Source organism: Periplaneta americana, chromosome 9, assembly GCF_040183065.1.
Source record: "Periplaneta americana isolate PAMFEO1 chromosome 9, P.americana_PAMFEO1_priV1, whole genome shotgun sequence".
Taxonomy (NCBI): Eukaryota; Metazoa; Arthropoda; class Insecta; order Blattodea; family Blattidae; genus Periplaneta; species Periplaneta americana.
The window spans coordinates 2,591,157-2,613,060 of NC_091125.1; the positions used below are offsets into that span (position 1 = coordinate 2,591,157).

The 21,904-nt window shown below is 35.6% G+C and overlaps 1 non-coding gene across 1 annotated transcript; it reads right to left on the minus strand.

Annotated features, from left to right (window-relative positions):
* Nucleotides 1-3,661: 3,661 nt before the first annotated feature.
* Nucleotides 3,662-3,735, minus strand: TRNAS-GCU (transfer RNA serine (anticodon GCU)). Its single transcript has one exon. It is a non-coding gene; the product is annotated as a tRNA-Ser (tRNA).
* Between the last annotated feature and the right edge of the window lie 18,169 nt (nt 3,736-21,904).

Genomic DNA, 21,904 nt, shown 5'->3' on the forward strand with positions numbered 1-21,904 from the left:
GCGCAAGTCATCGATCAGAATGTATTATGAATATAATTTGTCAGTTATTGATCCTGAATTGAATTTCTTTCATTATTTCTTTCCTACAATGTATAATGCTAAGATGCCATAAATTGTTGTATTAACTTGTGGATAATCTTATTATGACACTCATGAAAATTGTAGCACTCGTTATCGATCATGCGACAAACATTCATCATGCAATAAACATCAGTTATCCACTTGTTGCATAAATAACTATTATACTTCATTGTTTAATATAAAGATCTCCAAATTGAGTAACGTAAAAGAGTTTTGATATTATTATTAATATTTTTTAATTACATCACTACGTACTTCTATTCAAATAAAATCGAAGAATTAGGAAATATATTTCTCTATACATAGCTCTAACCAACACAAATTACAAATGATATTAATAATCCTAAAAATGACAGCAAATGAATAGATTGTAAAGAAAAGACAGTGGAACAGGACGAAGGGTTTGAAAATTCGGATGTAAACGAGGGAAAAGTGATTTCTGACGAAACAGGTATTTTGTTCTCCTGAAAAATTATGTTTTATGAGTTACACTACTTATCTATATCATGTGCATTATACTGGCTCATTCGAAATCAGTTACTTAATAGGTCTTATACAGTTTTGTAGCGCATTTCCAATCTTATAGTCCTGTTGCTCTAATTTCCTGCAGTCAATCACGTTGCAGGTCGGCTACATTTAAACGTGTGCGTCTTATGATTCGCTGATGAAGACGTTATGCATATCCTAAGGCTCGATAAATACTTAATATAATCGCCCACCATTTTAGCTCTTTCGTTGGCGTTCGCAGAAACCACAGGAGGTCGTCATTTGCCGTTCAATTATTTGCTCAATTACAGTGCGTTTGATTTATTATCATAGGAGCTACGACATGATAATGTTTAACGGTACGGCAAATAGATTCCTCGTCTAGTAGCTCGGCAATGAAAGAACAAAAATAGCGAACGATACTACCTACCTAGACTTTATAGAGCCTTCATTTCTTAAGACGTAAGCAAAGAGGAGGAGTCACGCAGGGAATAACAGCTTCGTGTCTATAGCTATGCATAAGAAGTATTCTCCCTTTCTACACATATACTCACTATTGTCATCTATTATTCACAACTTCCTTATAACGTAGGCCTATATTCAAGTATTCGTTCAGTATATATAATGTTTCGGAATATGTATGATGAGACTTTGTGTTAAATTTTAACATACCTTGTTAACATATCCCACACAGTACAACATTAGCAACTTTCGACATAATTAACCTATACACAAACATACCCATAAAAGATACACCACAGATACTAGAACAAATGCTCAAAAACAACACACCACAAGAACAAATGCAAGAAATCATCCACACCACAGACATCATCACAAAACAAAACTACTTCACATACAATAACATATATTACACACAAACCGAAGGCCTACCCATGGGATCACCCATTTCCAGCATACTAGCAGAAATATTCTTACACCACGTAGAACAGACATACATACAAAACAAAGGCAATAACAAACACGGAGACAACATATATGGCACAGATACGTAGATGACATAGGCCTACTAATAATACTATACAAAGGAAACAAAAGACAGATCCAAAACCTACATCAACACATAAACAAAATACACCCAAAGCTACACTACACATTAGAAATTGAAAACAACAAACCCATAAATTTTCAAGTCATTACAATAACAAAAGTAGACAACAAACACACATTCAAAGTATATAGAAAACCCACAACAACAACAACACACATACATACACAACACATCCAACCACCCCACACAACACAAGCTGCATTCCGAACAATGGTACACAGACTAATCAACATACCAATGAACCAACAGGATTACAAAGAAGAACTAAACACAATCAAATACATAGCACAAGAAAACGGATACAACCCCAACATAATAGAGAACATAATACGTAAGACAAAACAAAACCTCAAAAAACAGAAGAATACAACACAAACACAAGAACACAAAAAAAATACATCATACTAACACACGAACACAAAATCGTACATAAAATTGCAACCTCATTCAAGAAATTAAATTACAACATCGCATACGGAACAAATAACACTCTACAAAAACATCTCAACACCAAACAAATACAACCACAAAGGCGTATACAAACTCAAATGCAACACCTGCAACAACTTCTACATAGGACAGACAGGCAGATCATTTCAAACACGTTACAAAGAACACATCACAGCCATAACAAAATTACAAAACACCTCCACATATGCAGAACACAACACAAATTCCAACCACACCTACAGAGACATCAACACAGACATGGAAATACTGCACATCTAATCAAAAAGAAAGAAACTCAACACACTAGAACAATATGAAATATACAGACACACGAAAACACACCCCAACGATATTCTCAACACACAACTCAATTTCAAAATACATACACTCTTTGACTCTACACTACGAACGCACACTCACAGGAAACAACAGGCGCCAACACCAACAACGACCAGTTCTGAAGATAACCCAAAATAGGTCGAAACATGTTCACAAGGTATGTTACAATTTAACACAAGAAAGTCTCATCATACATACTCCGAAGTGATACAGTGTTAAAAGTTGTGTAATCAAAATGTGTGTGTGTGTGTGTGTGTATATATATATATATATATATATATATATATATATATATATATATATATATATATATATATATATATATAATGTATTGGATAGGTATACTATATTGTAAATGAAGGTGGCAGTTTCGAGCCGAAAACATTTATCTCTTAATATGTGCAAATATAATTTTTAAAGAACTCGGAGGTTCATTGCCGCCCTCACATAAGCTCGCTATCGGTCCCTAGCCTGAGCAAGGTTAAACCAGTCTCTACAATCATATCCCACCTCCCTCAAATTTATTTTAATATTATCCTCCCATCTATGTCTCGGTCTCCCCAAAGGTCTCTTCCACTCCGGCCTCTCTCTTAACACACTACATGCATTTATGGATTCGCCCATACGAGCTACATGCCCTGCCCGTGCTTAACTTCATAGCAGAAAAAACCGCGGAAAACGATATTAGTCATGAAGCCTAAATATTTCAAATTATGATGATGATGATGATGATGATGATGATGATGATGATGATGATGATGGTGATAGTGATGGTGATGATGATGATGACGACGACGACGAAAATATGGATTAAAGACCACCGATGAGATATCGTATAAAGTTGGAACATTGACTGAATTAAAGAATTATCAAAGTATTGTAAAACACGATGTGAATATTGTGCGCGCACATATAAAATTATTTACTGAAGGTCTATGGGTCGTTTGCAATATGAATGATGAGAAGTGTTCTCTTTCTTGTAGCATTTATTTTTATATCTAAAGACAGTAAGTCCTAGAGAAACTTGATTAATTACGAAGCTACTTGCCTATTTCATCAAACAAAATTCAATTACCGATAATGAAGGAAGGTATGTAGTTCGAAACTGGTATTAATATCTCTGTCCTGAAATTAAATTTAATTTTGAAAATAAATAAACAAATAAACACGTATCATAAGAAATACACTGCACACAATATACTACACTGTTGAATAATTTTAAAGGAAAAACTTTTCCTGAGCCGGGTATCGATCCCGGGACCATTCGCTTAGCGCGCGAACGCTCTACCGACTGAGCTACCCCAGGAACTATACACGACACCGTCACAATTTTTCCTTTTACATCCACACAACTCAAATGAGCTGACAAGATGCCAGAACTCAACTATGAGTGCACACAAAATACTGTGTGACTTAATTTGTGGCACTCACAGTTGAGTTCTGGCGTCTTGTCAGCTCATTTGAGTTCTGTGGATATAAAAGGAAAAATTGTGACGGTGTCGTGTATAGTTCCTGGGGTAGCTCAGTCGGTAGCGCGTTAGCGCGCTAAGCGAAGAGTCCCGGGATCGATACCCGGCTCCGGAACAATTTTTCCTTGAAATTATTCAAACCTGCTTTACAGGGAGCTCCTACCTGAAAGCCAGATTTGTATATTACTACACTGTTACTTATGTACATCCATGAGTTACTTACATTTGGTTCTTTCCTGAAGTAGATTCTACCGTCTGCATTGGCTTCCTGTAACAAGAAAATAAACCAGAAAAATTATAACAAAATATGTATCGGTCAGACAAAAGAAATTTCAGAACCAGGTAGAGTGAACATGTAGATTTTCATAACAATCGAAAAAAAAAATTTGCAACCCGTTTAATCTTAGAGGGCCGCGAACTGACTAACTTTAATAACACACTTAAAATTTTGAAAGTAATAGCTAGGGCTAGGATTTTGATGACGTATAAATCATGAAAAAATGACCTAAAACAATGCATTTATGACCTAAAAATCTTTCAAAAATGCCCTTAAAATACCGTAAAAATTGTTCTTACATAATTGGCTTAGTAGGAAAAGAGGTTTTGTACTACTTAATATTTAAACTAGTAATTAAAATTAAATTCTAATGGCCGGGTTGTCGAAGTATTGTTAGAAGACTTAACGACTGTTAAACCTTCAACAGTTTGTTAAATACAGTTTTTCCATTTGTTCAACACCAGTTTGGCTTAACAGATTCTTAACCGTCTGTTAACTTTAAATGTAGGATTTCAGGCCGTTAACTCATTTAACAAACAGTTAAACATGGCGGATAACACCACAGCTGTTCAGACAAAAGTTGTGAAAGTAACATGTTATGTTTCTCTTTGAGGAATGTTTAGAGTAAGGGACGGTTTCACCAAGCTTCAGTAAATCAGTCCAAATGAAACATTAACTAGTACTGAACATTGAATTATTTACACGGTCCGTAGACTTCAAGCCTAGCATCTATATGTGCCTCGTCGCGCTGATTACGTCATGGTACCCAGATGGAGTAGTCAGTAGCGTGTTGGTTTGCCATCCCAGGGGCCCGTGTTCGGTTCTCGGCGATAACTTTTTTTTAACGTAATTAATTTTTATACATGTTACCTTTCTTCATTTTTATAATTTTGTGTAGTGGAACTTATTATTTCGCAACTTTGGCTCCACTAGGAGAATTTAAGAAACTCTTGGGAGATCAATTTTCTTCCCGAAATAAAACAAAGATAAACAAACAAATTAAAGAAAAATAAAAGAAATACACATGTGGATCTAATACATTGTCCACATGCCATCGGCGTTTATCACTGCCTGGCATTTTCGGGGCATTGAGTCCACCAGGTCGCGGAAATAGTTCTGGTCCTTAGCGAAATCTTCCCAGGTAACCAGAACTTGATCCCAGAACTGATCTGGATTTTGAGGTGGGATGTCTCTATATTTGTCAATCCTCTTTTTCATGCTTTTCCGTGAACCGTCTTTGAACGTTTATGACGGTGTGCACGGGGTGATTATCCTGCTGGAAAATTAAATTTCCATCGGAAAGAAAACGATTATAAATTCCAAGAATCCAGCTCTTTCGCTTCTGTTTTAAGCCAGTGCAAACATATCTCATCGCTAGCTATAATATAGCTGTAATAAATGAAAGTTAATATATCAATTAAGTTTTGTTATGTTTGAATGCACATTATGTATTAATTTACTAATATTTCTTAGGTACCGGTATGTAGTTATAATAATCACTTTCATGTCTTAAAATAAAACTCAGTTGTATGTTACCTAGTTGAAATAGGCCACTTGTTCCAATTCACTAGCTACTATTAACTCTAGATTCTATGTTACTAGCTCTTCAACTATAGCCGATGTCAATAGTGCTTCAAAATACGCAGTGAGTAAACAATAAAATGTTCCAGCAGCAATTGCTTCTTTAGGACGAAATTACATATAATTTATGCATGAACCTAAATTAGAGAATTTTATATGATACGGAATTCTCCTCGGGGTTTTCTGTACAGTTGACTACACACACATTCGTGTAATTATTGTCACCTGGTGGTCATAATGCTGAGATTTTTCTAAACAGAAATTCATATTTAGCATTATAAAATGTAACCATACATAATAATTATTATTATTCAATAGCAGTCAATGCAACTTTCATTTATCAATTCTCTGTACTGTATGAATGAATCATGGCTACTGTAATAGGTTACGATTTTACACATGTTTCATGACTTACTCCATAGTACAGAATTTAAATAATAATATCAGCCAATAAGAAGTTGTCTTATATATGCAAAATCATTACCAACTGCTGTTGAGTAGTTAGAATAGTATTAACGACAGTTAAAGTTAAGTGTTGGTTATTTTAAACAAAATTATGTTGGAAAAATGGAAAACATCTTAACAAAACGTTAAAAATAAACCAGCTGTTAATTTAACATTTGTTAAGCCAAATTAAACATTACTTGGAAAAACTGGCCATAAGAGTAGTACCAACATTTAAGTTTATTTAATTTTACATAATTTTTTCTAAGTGGTACACTTTAATTAATTATTTTACCTTATGTAATTTCCATGTAGCTCACCACAAGGCCACTCTTACCCAGAATTAGCAGGAATAGAGGAGTCTATATTGGAGGGGTGGTTGGAGTGTACTACGTTAAAATGGCAATATTTGTGTAGAAAAACGATTAAAATATTAAACAAAATAATGGGTATTAGCCATCGACGTAGCTTGGTCGGTTAAGGCGCTTGCCTGCCGATCCGGAGTTGCACTCGGTCGCGGGTTCGACTCCCGCTTGGGCTGATTACCTGGTTGGGTTTTTTCCGAGGTTTTTCCCAACTGTAAAACAAAGGTCAGGTAATCTATGGCGAATCATCGGCCTCATCTCGTCAAATATAATATCGCTATCACCAATTCCATCGACACTAAATAACCTCGTAGTTGATATAGCGTCGTTAAATAACCAAGTAAAAAAATAATGGATATTAATGGACAAAATATGTAGACAAATATTAAAGGAAATAAAAACATTATTTTATATTAATAATGGAGATTTATGGCCAAAATTAAATGAAAATTCCTCAAAAATGTCCGAATAAAACAAAAGCTGCTCTTATGAGTTGAAACAGGCAAAAAATGCAAAAAAAAAATGCCCTAACAAATATGTCTTAAAACACTCAGTTTATCACATAACATATAAATACTAAAGCAGCTATGTTTCTGGCTTACTAGAAAAAAAGATGCAATGTCATCAAAATCCTAGCCCTAGTAATAGCAGTAAAATTATAATCACCGCTGAAAAGTGTCATATTGCTAAATACTATAATAAGAAACTGTATTGCTTAATGAACTTATTCTGAACCAGTTTTACGATTGCATCACATGTGCAGAATAGCAAGCAGTTCCTCCCGGCAAAGTCAGTTGCGTGTCAGAAGATATATTTCTGTAAACTTCATTCAGTACGTGGGTAACGTTCCAGTCTTCACCATCCTTCTTTGGAGAATGTAATATGTAAGTAACAGTGCAACAGATAATTCCGCATAAAAGATATATCACTTCAAATTTAAATTTTAAATAGAAATTAATTTTCCAACTTCCTCACGTTACTGCCACGTCGTCAGCACAGTGCACATTATTTTACATAGAATTTGTCACAACATATCGAATTCCAAAACATGTAATCTATTGGAACACGTTTCCAATAAATTACTCAAAATTAAGTAAATTGTACAAAAGCCTTGATTTTAACTACATACAGCAGGCGTGTCAAAACCCTGCACATTGTGCACTAGATGCGTGCAACGTGCAGTTCCTATTCCCCTACCTGGAGGGAGTGAATCGGCTTGGAGGGGTACGCGACAGGGCTGTACAGTACCTATAGTAGCAGATCAGCTTTTGTTTCAGTAACACAGATCAGTACTGGTGCTCGTTGAGCTGTGATTGTGAATACGTTATGGAAAATAAAGTGAGGAGTCCACAGATATCACGAAGAAGAGAAATCACGAATCATATAACATAACTGTTATGATGTTTTCCTCAGCCAATAGTAATTATTTTAAAATGAAAGGCTTTCATCATATCATGTGGACCTAATAGTGATATGAGAATTTAAATCATATTAGTAAAGTTCTCAAAATATGATATTCGCCAGCTCTTATTTCTTAATTAGTACTCTCACGGCAAGACAAACATGAAAATGATGTTGTTTTCGAGTCTGTACTAACACAGCCATAAATGGTTAGACGACTTACAACTTTTATTTGATAAGCTGATAAGTGATGAGGATATAGTGAGTAATACATGTGAGGCTCTTGAGGTTGTAAAGGAAGGAAGAAAGCAACTATTTGTAAGGCGGAAAAATTTTCTGGAAAAATAATACATAATGGCGAATTTTCCATCTCACGTTACTATATTTTCTAATATACTTACGTTAATAAATCTTTAAACCTGACATAAAGAAAATGACCTCGCTTCACAGCTTGTGAAGTACTCTTTTAACTCAATTCAGTAACGCTCCCAACTTGCTAATACTTGCTCTCAACGTTTTCCAAATAAACTATATATAAATTTAAATTCAAGCTTAATTTATCCAATTTATTAATAATAATGTGAATTTATATTAATATACAGCAAGGAAATGATTCCGTCCCGCGCCGTGGCGTCGCGGTCTAAGGCATCCTGCCTAGGACTCGGGTTACGGAATGCGCGCTGGTTCGAATCCTCATGGGGAAAGAAATTTTCTCATGAAATTTCGGCCAGTGTATGGGACCGGTGCCCACCCAGCATCGTGATGCACTTGGGGAGCTACGATAGGTAGCGAAATCCGGTTACGCAAACCAGCTATAACGGCTGGGGGGCTCATCGTGCTAACCACACGGTACCTCCATTCTGGTTGGATGATCGTCCACCTCTGCTTCGGCATGTGGCCGTGAGGCCAGCAGTGTAAAAGCCTGACAATGTCCTATTGCATGTAACTGGGAGTAAAATAGTTTCTTTCTTAGCATTTGTGCACCAATAGTCCCAATAATGCTTGAGGAACAATGAAGAGTATTACTTTGAAATAATCAGTACCTACTATGTAAAATGAAATATTGTGTTCGTTTTTTGTTGTTTCGAAATTACTGTAATATTTATATTTTCTTCAAATACTGAATACAAATCATGTAAATAAATGATTCTTTACAAACGACTGCATTGTGAATTGTAACTGAGTAAGTCTATTCTTTCTTGTGTTACAATTATTGTCAAATATAGACACTGACAATAATTGTGTTTTTTCCTTCTCCTAAATATGTTCATAATGTCCAAATGTCAATTTAATTGAACACTAGAAGCGCAGAATAGATTCTTGTACATCACTCCCGCTAAGAACTGGTAAGAGCAACACGTGAATGGCGCAATCTGCACAGACCGGCGTTCCGCGCACATACACTGCACTTTCAGTGTCTGATTTTTAACATGCCTGACATACAGAGTGGAATTGAAATAACCCTGCATATTTTCAAATCGAACAGATCATGATTTCTCTAATAAAAAAAGTGTGCAATATATTGGAAAGTTCATAGATTTCTCAGAAAAAATGTTTTTTTTATTTTCCCAAATGTTTAATACCCTCTTATTCGTTAACTATTGCGATAGGATAGTGACTTTTCTCCATATCGATAGAAAATCTAATAAAAAATCATATATCCCCCTGGTGTATTTCAATATTGTGGACGCTTTTCCTGTAAATTTAATTTAAACCACTAATTTTCAGCCACTGAACGCTGCGAACAGATTGTAACGTCGTAGTGAGAAAGTCTCGCGTACAGAGACAGACCTGAGTTCTTTGACCTTTTACATCTTTATTACTAGAAAAAAAATTACTCTGTTAGTGGCGATGTTGCCGGACTGCTGAAACTTCAAACTTAATTTTGTAATTAACCGTGCATTTTATTGCTAAACGAATATGTCTTCTATTCCTTCAAAGGTACTTATCGTCCCTGTCAATCTACAGGGTTATTTCACTTCTACCCTGTATTATTGATATTAACCACCGTAATTGGGTGACCCCAATTTTGCATGCTGTGTGTTTTAAACAAATCTTTGATATAATATTTTCAAACTGTTTTTAAAATTTATAACTGAATTTTATTTCAAATAGGTCATAAAATTGTAAATGCTGATGTGATATCATATGATATATATTATTTTAATGTACCGAAGTACATATCGTCGTTTAAGAAACAATACCGCGTAACTGACATGTTTGGTCAAAACTGTTTTTTTGCACAGATGGTGCCTCCACTGTCACTGCATGCATTGACAAGCTCGGGAATTTAATTACATGTATGGTCTGCGTGCGAAGGAGGGGGGTACAATACCGCGTATCTGAAGTCACGAGAAGTCTGTTGGAAATACCGCGTATCTGACTGACAACAGATAGGCTGTTATGTCTACTCCCTGCGCGCCCTCAGTACGGAAGCTGGTTCTCGTTACTGCCTTGTGAAATTGTATCAACAGTGTGTAATATTCTGAGAAGATTAAAGAAGTGTTCAGTTTCAATTATTTAAAAGGTAAATATAATAGAATTATTTCACTAATTGAATGTTAATTGAGCTGAATTCCCGCAGAATATTACTGCAATTTCATTCACTGAAATATAGTACATTTATTATTTTATTATTATATAGGCCTACAGATACAAGAAAAGAAGAGGATAATGAATCAGACGACAGTCAGTTCAGCGAGAACGAAATCCTATCTGTGCTATGTTCTGCATTCAAGACGGGAGAAACTTCTGTGAACATTAACGAAGGTATGGCATAAGAAATATCACAGTTATTAAACGTTTATTTTTCTTCCGTTACGGAATCATAACAACAAACTTAATTTAAGTACTTTATGTAAATAATCATGAATGGGCCGCTAAAATAATTTACGCTACATTCAGTGGTGCTGAGCTTGTTCCTTCCATTTCCTCCGGTAGGAGGAAGATCTAAATTGATGATAATATTTACTACACATATTTTTAATCCATTTATATCACATTTATAAACACTAGTAATCTCATCTTATTCGTAGGTGTACTGCCTGATAATTCAAATGCAAAAGAAAACCGTCCTTCTGAAAATGGCTGCTGCAGATCAGGCATTGTCCGTCCAGTGTTAACGGTAAGGTTATGATCGTATTATGCAGTCTGGTATGATTTAAAGCACACTATTAAAATAATACCGCTAGAAATAGGATAGAGAAACTGAAGACAATACCCCGTCAATGAAGGATCTACACCAAATTTCGGATGCGTCTTCAGATGTAGACGACCCCGAAGAATTCGTGAGTGCTACTTATTCTACATCTTTACATTCGTCAGAAAAAGGTAAAGAGAAGAATCTACAAGTGTTTCATGGAAATTTGACAGAAAAGAAAAAGTAGTTCAAAGCCACAAAAGGGTAAGTGGAAGAAAATGGAAAATAGAAAACTTAGAATGGAAGAGGAAGCTTATCTTAGCTACAAGAGGTGGAAAGATGGCAAAGTGACACATGATACGGAAAGAGATGCAAGGAATTTGGGGCCAGAGTGTAGTTATAAAATGTGCCAAAATTCGAAAGTAAGGGGCTCTAATTTAATTTCTAATGAGAGAAGACACATCTTTCAGGCATTCTGGAAAACTATGACTTGGGAACAGAAGACCCTTTACGTATCAAATCTTTCAGTTGGATTTCACTCCTACGAAAAGACCTGGTAGTACAAGTTCTGAATCGAGAAGAAAGGGAACATTTGTCTACAACCTAAAAGTTGCTGAGAAAAAAAATTCAGGTTTGCAAAAAGATGTTCCTGTGTACATTGGGAATTAAAGAATGAACTGTGCGATATAGGTTAGCTAATAGTACTGATGGCGTCCCTTCAGTATGAAAAAAAAAAATCTCGTGCAAAAGCACAGAAAAAAAGAGCATTAGTAGCCTACCTAAATTACCGTGACATTATTGTATATAGAACCAATTGTGCCATAGTTTTTATTATAGTATTCCACACTAGGGTTACTCAAGGACTACTTTTTGTGATTTCAGCATAGACCTATAATTATTTCTTTATTATGTTTAACAAATATTGTGCCTGAAAAATTATCATCATTATTACATTTTTATATGATTTTCTTTTCATTATTCGCAAGTCAGTCAAGTCCATTGTCAATAATAATAATAATAATAATAATAATAATAATAATAATAATAATAATAATATTGTTATTATTCATTATTTTATTATAAAATTATATTTGTTAGCAACATTTTTAGTAACAATTCTACTTATCTATTCAAATACGTAGTGTAAAAATAAAGTACCTGGTATCAGATTATTATTATTATTATTATTATTATTATTATTATTATTATTATTATTATTATTATATTTTTATTATTATTGTTCTTATTATTATAACAATAAGCATTGAACTGTGTCTTCTTTTTCCTTTCCCAGTTTCAGCATTTGACTGACTAAGAATGTAGCAATCATTGTCTGGAACGTAATCTAGTGCTGATTCAAGCTACAGCCTACCGACCTTGACCTCAAGTCAGATGGTAGGACAACAATTCAGATAACACATTGACATATACAAGAGCACGAATAATATTTCCAGAAGGCAGTTTACACGCAAAGAAAACGCTTGTCGGCATGTGTCCTGAAGCTGCTAAAGTTGTCTCACAATACCGCGTAACTAACAAAATGTAGTCAACGGCAGAATTCCAATACCGCGTAAGTGACATGGCCAAATGTCTACGGCCGTGATCATCCATTTTCACTTAGTTACAAATTAGTTATGCTATTTCATAGCCATACACCAATTTTCAAGACTATTGCGTTATATTTATGGTTTTTATTCGGTTTTTTCCTTCTCCTGTAAAATTTACATTTTGTCAGTTACGTGGTATTGGTTCTTAAGCGACGATATGATGTTTTCTTGCAGATATTCTGTGTCATCGTATGATGAAAGAGTAGTGGAACGGAGAAAAATATTCTATCCGGCACTGGGATTTGAACCCGGGTTTTCAGCTATACTTGCTGATGCTTTATCCACTAAGCCACACCGGATTCCCATCCCGGTGTCGGATCGAATCCTCTCAGTTTAAGTTCCACCTCTTGAGTTCCCTCTGGTGGCCGCCCTCTTCACTACGTCATAGATGTCTATGAACGTAGGACTAATGTCCACATATGTGCGGAGGTGCACTCGTTATGAGTTAATGGTTGGCCGGGATCCGACGGAATAAGCGCCGTCTTAAATCACGAAGTGATTTACGCATATGATATATATATATACATATATATATATATATATGTATATATATAATTTTAATGTACCGAAGTACATATATATGATCTTTCCTTGCAGATATTCTGTGTCATCGTACGACGAAAGAGTAGTGGAACGGAGAAAAATTCTCTCCGGCACCGGGATTTAAACCCGGGTTTTCAGCTCTAGGTGCTGATGCTTTATCCACTAAACCAACGTCTCTCAAACTTTTTTGAAGGGGACCACTTTTTAAAGTCAGAACAGTTCCGCAGACCACCTTACTCTTGTTCACTCCGAAAGCAAATTTATCATTTTTATAGTATTTTAATACCAGTTTATTTGTATTTTAAAGTAGAATTAATTAATTAATTAATTACAATACTTTTGTAATTATATTTTTTGTAGCCAATCACAAGTAACTTATAACAAATTCTGTGCAGTATTGATTCCTCCCTTGCCTGATAGCAATCAGTTGTTTGAAATCCTTCTTATGTGGTACACGCTAGTAGTTGTCCATGACTCAGTTAAATAGTGCCCATTATAAATAATGGAAATCTGCCTTCGACCCGGATTTTTTTATAAGAAAGTAACATGATGATACGCTTAATTTAGGCAGTGCTAATAGTTCGGAAGCTGTGTGTGAAGAAATATATTAATTACAGTGCCATTATAGAAATATCTAGTCCTAGTGGTAGCTATTGAATGTATGTATGTATGTATGTATGTATGTATGTATGTATGTATGTATGTATGTATGTATGTATGTATGTATGTATGTATGTATGTATGTATTTATTTATTTACACTGCAAGTGGGCAAGCACCCGGTGGCAGTGGTATATACAATATTAAATACTTTCGTAAATATGACAAGAGTTATTTGGAACTTGGATTTACTTTCTTGTGGCAATGAGAGTGAGTGCGTTGTTTGTTACGAAGTGCTTTCAAACGAGTGTATGAGACCCGAGAAATTTAAACGGCACTTAGAGACGAAACACGCAATTGTAGAAAGAAAACCTGTCGGATTTTAAAATAGGCGGAGTCTAAAATTTCTTATCGTCATCTGGAAAAACAAATAAAAAAATTAATACATAAACATGATCGATTTTCAACAAGTAAAGATGCAATTTGACACGTTCTATTATTGGTGTACGACGTACAGTACGTGCCCATTTCAATGTGCAGACTCAGTGTCGGTACTTTGGTCCTCTGTTATGAATTCGGGTGGTCCCTGGCTGGGTTACAGGCTCGGTGCCAGATATGCAGGAAAAGATGGCGAGAATCGCCACGTTCATAGTGCTTTAAATCCCTCTTTTGTTGCTGAGAGTATAGTGGGAAGTGGGTAGAAGGATAGAGTAAGAAATTTCATAAAATATTAGTACTGGGAGAGAAAGTGAAAGGCGATTGCCATGTGCCATTTCCTAACTCTGAGATTTTCTGCTATAGTGTGATACGCAATTCGTTTGAATTTTATTTTTTCTTCTGTCTTTTTCGAAGGACCACAAGGGCAGAACTCGAGGACCACAGGTGGTCCGCGGACCATAGTTTGAGAAACGCTGCCGCTAAGCCACACCGGATTCCCATCCCGGTGTCGGATCGAATCCTCTCGTTAAGCATTACTTCCGGCAAGATGGTAATTCACATATCCCATTTTGTATACAAGTACTGTACTCCAACCAAGAGAAAGTCTCCAGAGAATGAGACGGGGTGATGCTGTGAATGAATTTGTATGTCATAAGATGACATAAGGTCACACACGTGGGTACTCGTATCTCTATTGGCTAACTCTCACAGCACAAACAATAACATTGTTACACACATATTTACACTACCCCAGTTACAAAATTAGGTCACTCTTAATCTCCTGATCTTTTAATCCCTCCATACAGGAAATAACATATGCAGGAGAGCGCATGGTTCTGAAACTGACGTTATAACGGTAATATTATCTATCTACTTCGCTCCAATAGATGACGCAATAGTAAACACATTCCTTTCACGGTTGATCTCCTGGTTGGAGAACAGTACAGTGCCAATTTTAAATATTATATATTATAATTCCTGTAAATTACTCAAACATTAACCATTGTCCGAGTAAATTGAAACACGAACTAAATGGTAGCACCGATTTTGGCTACCTTGAGTAGAAAGTTAAAAGACGTTATAAACCAAGCAGTGTGCCATTAGACAACAATAACAAAAACAACATATATCAGTGCCTAATTGCTCAAAGTTGCAGGCTTCTAATCAAGGGGTGCCTTTTGGTGAAAACCTGGTTGAAAAGATATTAATAATTTCAAATCTGCAACATGTTCAACGCACAAACATTCTGATAATGATAACCTAGGGATTACTAGAGTTAGTCTAGGCCTATATACAGGAATATAGGAAAGAGAGGATGTGGGAAAATGGGAACCCATGATGCGCTCCTGGTTGCTACTCTCTTTCCAGCTAAAGATTGATGCAAATGTAAATAAATGCACGTGGCGTAATGGTTCCTGATTGGCTATTGGACGCATAACGTCTCCAAACTCATACTTGTCATCTTCTTCCTCACATTAATATAGTTCCTTCTAAAATAATAAAATGTATAATATACATGGAATACGAGTGAATTAAACATGCTTATAAGAACACTTTCTTACGATTTAAACAACATGTTTATATTAGTAGTTTCAGACATTGCGTGTTAAATCATTGTAACGTTTATTATGGCAACACGCATGCGTAATAGGCATTAAATCCCTCCCAAGGTGACTTGCAGCTTCACAGAGCACATCAGCACAACTGGTATAACACAGTGCGAGATTCAGTGTTGCTAACCTCAAATAAATTTCTGTAGAATTAAAGAAATTCTCCACTCTTCAAAGACTAACATTCAATCACGAATCTACAGAAAAAGAAAATCCACTATTCCCAGTAGAGAAATAATAAATATTAACCCTCTGTGAGCATTTTACAGGTTAGTTCAATGAATGCGTTGAAATGGCTGCCCTGCGTGCTCACTTGCTGAAAATAATGCGCCCTGGTGGCTGCTTTGGTAGCTAGCTTGCGATTGCGGAGTAATACATTTCGGTTTTGTTTACGTCTACTTCAATCTTTAGTTGGAAATAGTTTAGTGGAGTTAAAGTTCATCCAAGTGGGAAAACAGTCTGCTGGTTGAGTAAAGCTTGCATCACAGCAGATTATATTATTATCAGGCGCGTTGAGTTTTGTTTACCTCTGCGTTAGTGTACAATCCGGATCGTGATCATAGGTACAGTATTCTTCCGTCTCTCCCTACGATACGAACTCAGGCCATCATAGTGTATTTTAAATATTGTATAGTGAATAGTTTTTTCCAACTAATTGCAAGTATGTACTATATGGATATTCACTGTAACGCTAACGACTTCAATGCCGCTGAGGGACATGAAAACTTGTAATGTATGTATGCTATTTCATTTTCCACCTTCACTAGATTGTAATATTAACAGTAGAATATAACACAGCACATTGACGTCGTTGTTTACATTCACAGTATGTCTCTCTACTATGCTCAAGGAACTCTATAGTCAAATTGTACGCACATTGGTTGCTAAAGTGTACCGGATCCTAAGTCTGATTATTATTGTTAATCATAGCGCATTTAAGTACAATTTGAAATACCTATGCAATTTTATCATTTCCTTTGAATTGGAGTCACTTGGAAAGATTAGTCTCGATTTGTACAGAGAAACAAAACATCACGATGAAAAACCTCTGTGCCAAAAAAAAAAAAAAAAAAAAAGACGGATTTCCATATTAGGGGGAACAAAATTACATTTCTTAAAGGGAAGTACAGTATAATTGATACAGTCAAAATTAAAACTGACCAAGTGCAAAAAAACAAAGTTGAGGAAGCTAACAAGCTGACCCATATATCTAAATGTGAGAAAATAAGAATTAATTCAACTTTATTATAGTAAACTCTATGCCAATAAGTTATACTTGTAACATTTTCAGGTCATTATTCACATGAAACTGAATAATATAGTTTTTTTTTTTTAGTTTTCTCAAAACTTTCCTTTTTGCACTTGGTCAGTTTTCATTTTGACTGTATCAATTATAATAAAAAATTAATATCAACATCTCTTTCTTCTAAAAGGTAAATCTATTTTTAATTGAAGAGTCCACTGCAAGAATGATGGATGTCATTTGGAATACATTTTGCAGGAGAAGCAATTGAAAGTTTGAAATGCTTAGTGCTCAAAGCTTAACTGAGATATTCCGACCATTACTGGACAATGACTATCAGTGTTAATGCCATATAACTCTCTATGTACATTCTATATGTCTTAAGCTATGCATTGACAGTCTAGGTTTATTTTCGATAAGAAACTGACATCCATCATTCTTGCCGTGGACTCTTCAATTCTTTTAACAAGAAAATGGTTTACATACAAATTAACTTTTCCTATTTCTCTTTTTGTTCCTAAAAACCCTTCTCTCTGCGATTTGTTTATATAATTATGTAAGTTAGATGTATATTAACTGAATAATTAGCCCTATTATATAGCCAGAAATTTAGTAAAACAAGTTATTGTAATAATTCCTGCCTTTATTCCAGGGCTGGGCATCGGGAGCGGAACCAGTCTCTAAACGGGGACGCTTAATATTCATCCGTCACTCAATCAACGCTGCGCGGTTTTCGGCGTGGAAGAAAGGCGATGAAGAGAAATCATAGAGCTCCCCGTGAGAGAGTAGAATCCGCTCTTGGTGCCCAGCCCTGCTTTATTCGCTACATGTGCATGTACTTCCCTGATGTCTACTTTACGACGCTATGTACTGGATGCGCTATGCACTCGTGATCAAGGTCGATGTTTTCTACAATGATTGGGAGCTAACATCGTCTTATCCTTGCCCTAGAGGATTTCTATGAAAACTGCTGTCACATACCTTTTCACATAACATAATTCAATTATCGAAAATGGACGCGAGTAACAAAGTCCATCTGACGGAAATATGACATGTGCCTATGAATGATTATGAATTAAGAGAGGTGGATAAAAATAGTACATTATGCAACGAGCCTATAATGATAGTAATTAAGACGCAAGTATGGATGTTTATGAAACGAGCGCAAGCTCGTTTCATAACATTCATATGAACGTCTTAATTACCATTATAGGCAAGTTTCATACGACTTTTTATGCTCGACCATATTTCTAACTTGAAATTATTCAGATGTATACATTTTATTTGTATCTGACAAGATCGGAAGTGACCTTGTTCTAGGTCGCGAATTGTGAGATTTGCGCAGACGCGAAATTATTGATTTTTCCCGAGGAACAATAATATCACTGACCTTGATGTAATCCCGTTAAACTAGATATAACCTTGATTATTGAATTCTACATTGAAAAACGAGATGACAAATTTAATTTATTTGAATATTATTTAGAATTAACGCTAATTATTATAGTAACAGAACATAACCTTCTGCGACAGTATTGCATTTCGAGCCTCCGTGACTTTTAGCTAATTCTCTTTCGATTGCATATCCGAGAATAATCGATACTTGCGGTTTTATAACGGTACAAAGCTGACATGTCATTGGCTGAACACCTGTACTTTAATGAGTAGTGCACTTTAATGACATGCATTAAAGGACTGCTACCTGGTGTATAATTAGTACATTTAGGCATGGTGGAGCATAAAGAGACAATTACTCGTATCCATTGTGGAGATTGAACATAATTAATATTTTTAAAGTAAGGCATATAGTCCGAAACCGGTATCAACACTTGTGTTCTAAAATGAAATCAATTCTCGAATTTTGTTCAATAAACACATTAGATATGGGATCAAGTGGTACTAATATTAAGGATGAGCATCTGAGTAATATAATATATTATAAACATATAGTTACTTACTAGTTTGAAGATATTTGTGTGGGCTTCCACGCGGTGCAACATGTGCTAGAAAAGGAAAATAAAATATTAAAAATCATGTTAAAAACATAGTACTGCGTCGGTAATTGTCAGCAGTACCTTCTGATTTATTACTAATGCCAATGACAGCAAACCAAGGAAACAATGTAGGCTGCTGACATGTTCGTCAGAATAACTGCCACGAAATCCTTAGAATTACACATATAACGTATACATACAGGATGAATACTAAATGCCGTCTTCGAAGACCAGGGCGTAATAGACCACATCAAAACATGCATACATAAGATAGGAACCAATACTCTATCTTGCAAGGTTTCCCAATTGTCTTTTGGGCCAAATATTATTTCCGTGTTAAACGCTTTTGTATGCAAGATTTCAGTTCAGAGTGTGACTCCGACTTGTCCATATCAAACATCCCGCACTTCCAAATTACACTTCCTTACTCCAAGCATGACGCACACAGGTTTGCTAGGATTTAGTCCAAGACCGTACAACGGGCGACTCGCGCACCACACTTTGAAAACCGGCGCCTGTTTGACGTAGGCAATGTAAACATCACGTGCTCACCTTACTTCAAAATGACAAACAGATACGTATTGTAATGCCAGTTTAAACTGTCACATTGGACAGAGAACTCACTGTACAGTTAGGTCCGAAAGTATTGTCAACCCCTTTGTTTGTATGTTGATTTGCATCCATTTTGAACATATCATAGCAGATGTGTGACGTTTCAGCTTGTTGGGTGATCCAGACCTTCATTATTACGGAACATGTGATGCGGCGCCAAGTCCTGTGTGAAATTTTCCGCAGCAAAGGCGTGTGATTTCCCTTTGGGGAATAATTAAGCAGCATGTCTCGAAACATGGATACCAGACAATTCAAGATTTGAACCAAACTGTTAGAGAGGCATTCAGGGAAATCACAACGAATTTTCCTGCGGAAAATTTCGCACAGGACATGGCGCCTCATCATTTTGTGCAGCGACAATGATGGTGCCCATGCTGATGTTCTGGATCACTAAACAAGCTGGAACGTAAAGCATCAACCATTGCAACATAATAAAAATGGATGCACAGCAACATACAAATAAGTTGGTGGGGGTGACGAGACTTACGCACCTTACTGTACAGTACTTCAAACAAACCAACTAGCCTACTGTTATTTTCTTCGCAGTTCTTGCGATTAAACGAAGAATTCCGATCATTTCAGAGACAGACAGGTAATGCGAGTTTAAACAGTGATACATTGCACAGAGAACTCACTGTACAGTACTTGAAAACAAACCAACTACAGTTATTTTCTTCGCAGTTCTTACTCTTAAACGAAGAATTCCGATCATATCAGGGACAGACAGGTACACGTCGCACACATCACATAGTTATTGTGTTTTTGACATTTAACTCCAAATACTACAGGCTGTGGGACGAATGTAACTAACACTCCATTTGATTTTGAGTATTGCCTCTAATATTTCCGTAGCTAATCATCATAAAATGACGGATATTATCTCGAATTTCAGCAACACAATATCCTCTAACACACTCCTGTCTTCCAAGACGACATTTAGTAATCAGCCTGTATATACACAGTGTGTCCCATTTAACTTTTCATTTCCAATAGCGTGTGAAATATTTCAAATATGCACAAACCGACAATTAAAAGTTAAATTAACTTACATCTGATACATGTAAAGCAGAGGACTGCATCGGACGTTTTCGCTCGAGCGCCAAGTAGTTCATAGCATAATCCGATAGGTACCGCACATGCATGATGGGTAAAATTGTCGCGAGCGATAAATCCTCGAACGACATAAGCCGAGCGTTAGACATCCGTTCTTGTTACAGTGATGAACTGTGTAGTAACATCATAGATGTTTATCATTTCGAAACTTTGCAGTGTTTAACTAACCTCTCCATAGCACAATTACAGAACTTGCTTTAAAATGTAATATAAATATTGTAGGTAAACTTTTTTTTTTTTTTTTCCCACACGGGAGTGTTTTTTTTTTTTGCCACATCTGATAGATGTTATTGTATGAAAATGTAATTATTATAAACGAAGAACACAATCACGATAATTCAAGAATCGTATCAAGTTTTCTAGCAACAACAATAATCTCTAATAATAAGGTATCAATCGTTGCGTCTGTACATTTGTCCCGCATGATTATTCGTTTTATTATATTTTCTGTGATGTTATCTCTGTACTAATATTGTTATTAATCTACTGCTATATCCATAATATTTTGTAAAACGTTTCTACATTGTCGCAGTATATAGGCGGAACACTATAGGCCTATATGCACCTATCATATTATATAATATGTGGTACTTCAAATATTGAATAATTATTAATTGACAATAATAACTATATATCGGAGTTTTTCGTACTATTTTATTTACAACTTCATGTTACTGTTTTGGTACGTTCCATTAAACGTTTGTCATAAACGCAGAAAATAAAGCCTTATTTTTACCGTGTGAGCAAAACATATGTGTATCTTATAAGTCGCCTTCCATACAAGATAATGCATGTCGGTGAGGTGACCTTGTATTGTGCTTCTATTCATTACGAGCGTATCACGACCGATCTTATCTCACTCGAGGGTGCGACATTCGACCGAGTTCAAGCGAGCGATTTAACTCCAATGCAGCACTGTGATGTAAAGTAATTTTTGTACCTGATATAATTTTCAAGATATTAGAGTCATCTTTCTTCTTTTAAATGGGAACCAACTATGTTTTGTATTGCAAATGATACGTTAGCTCTGTGTAATAAGAT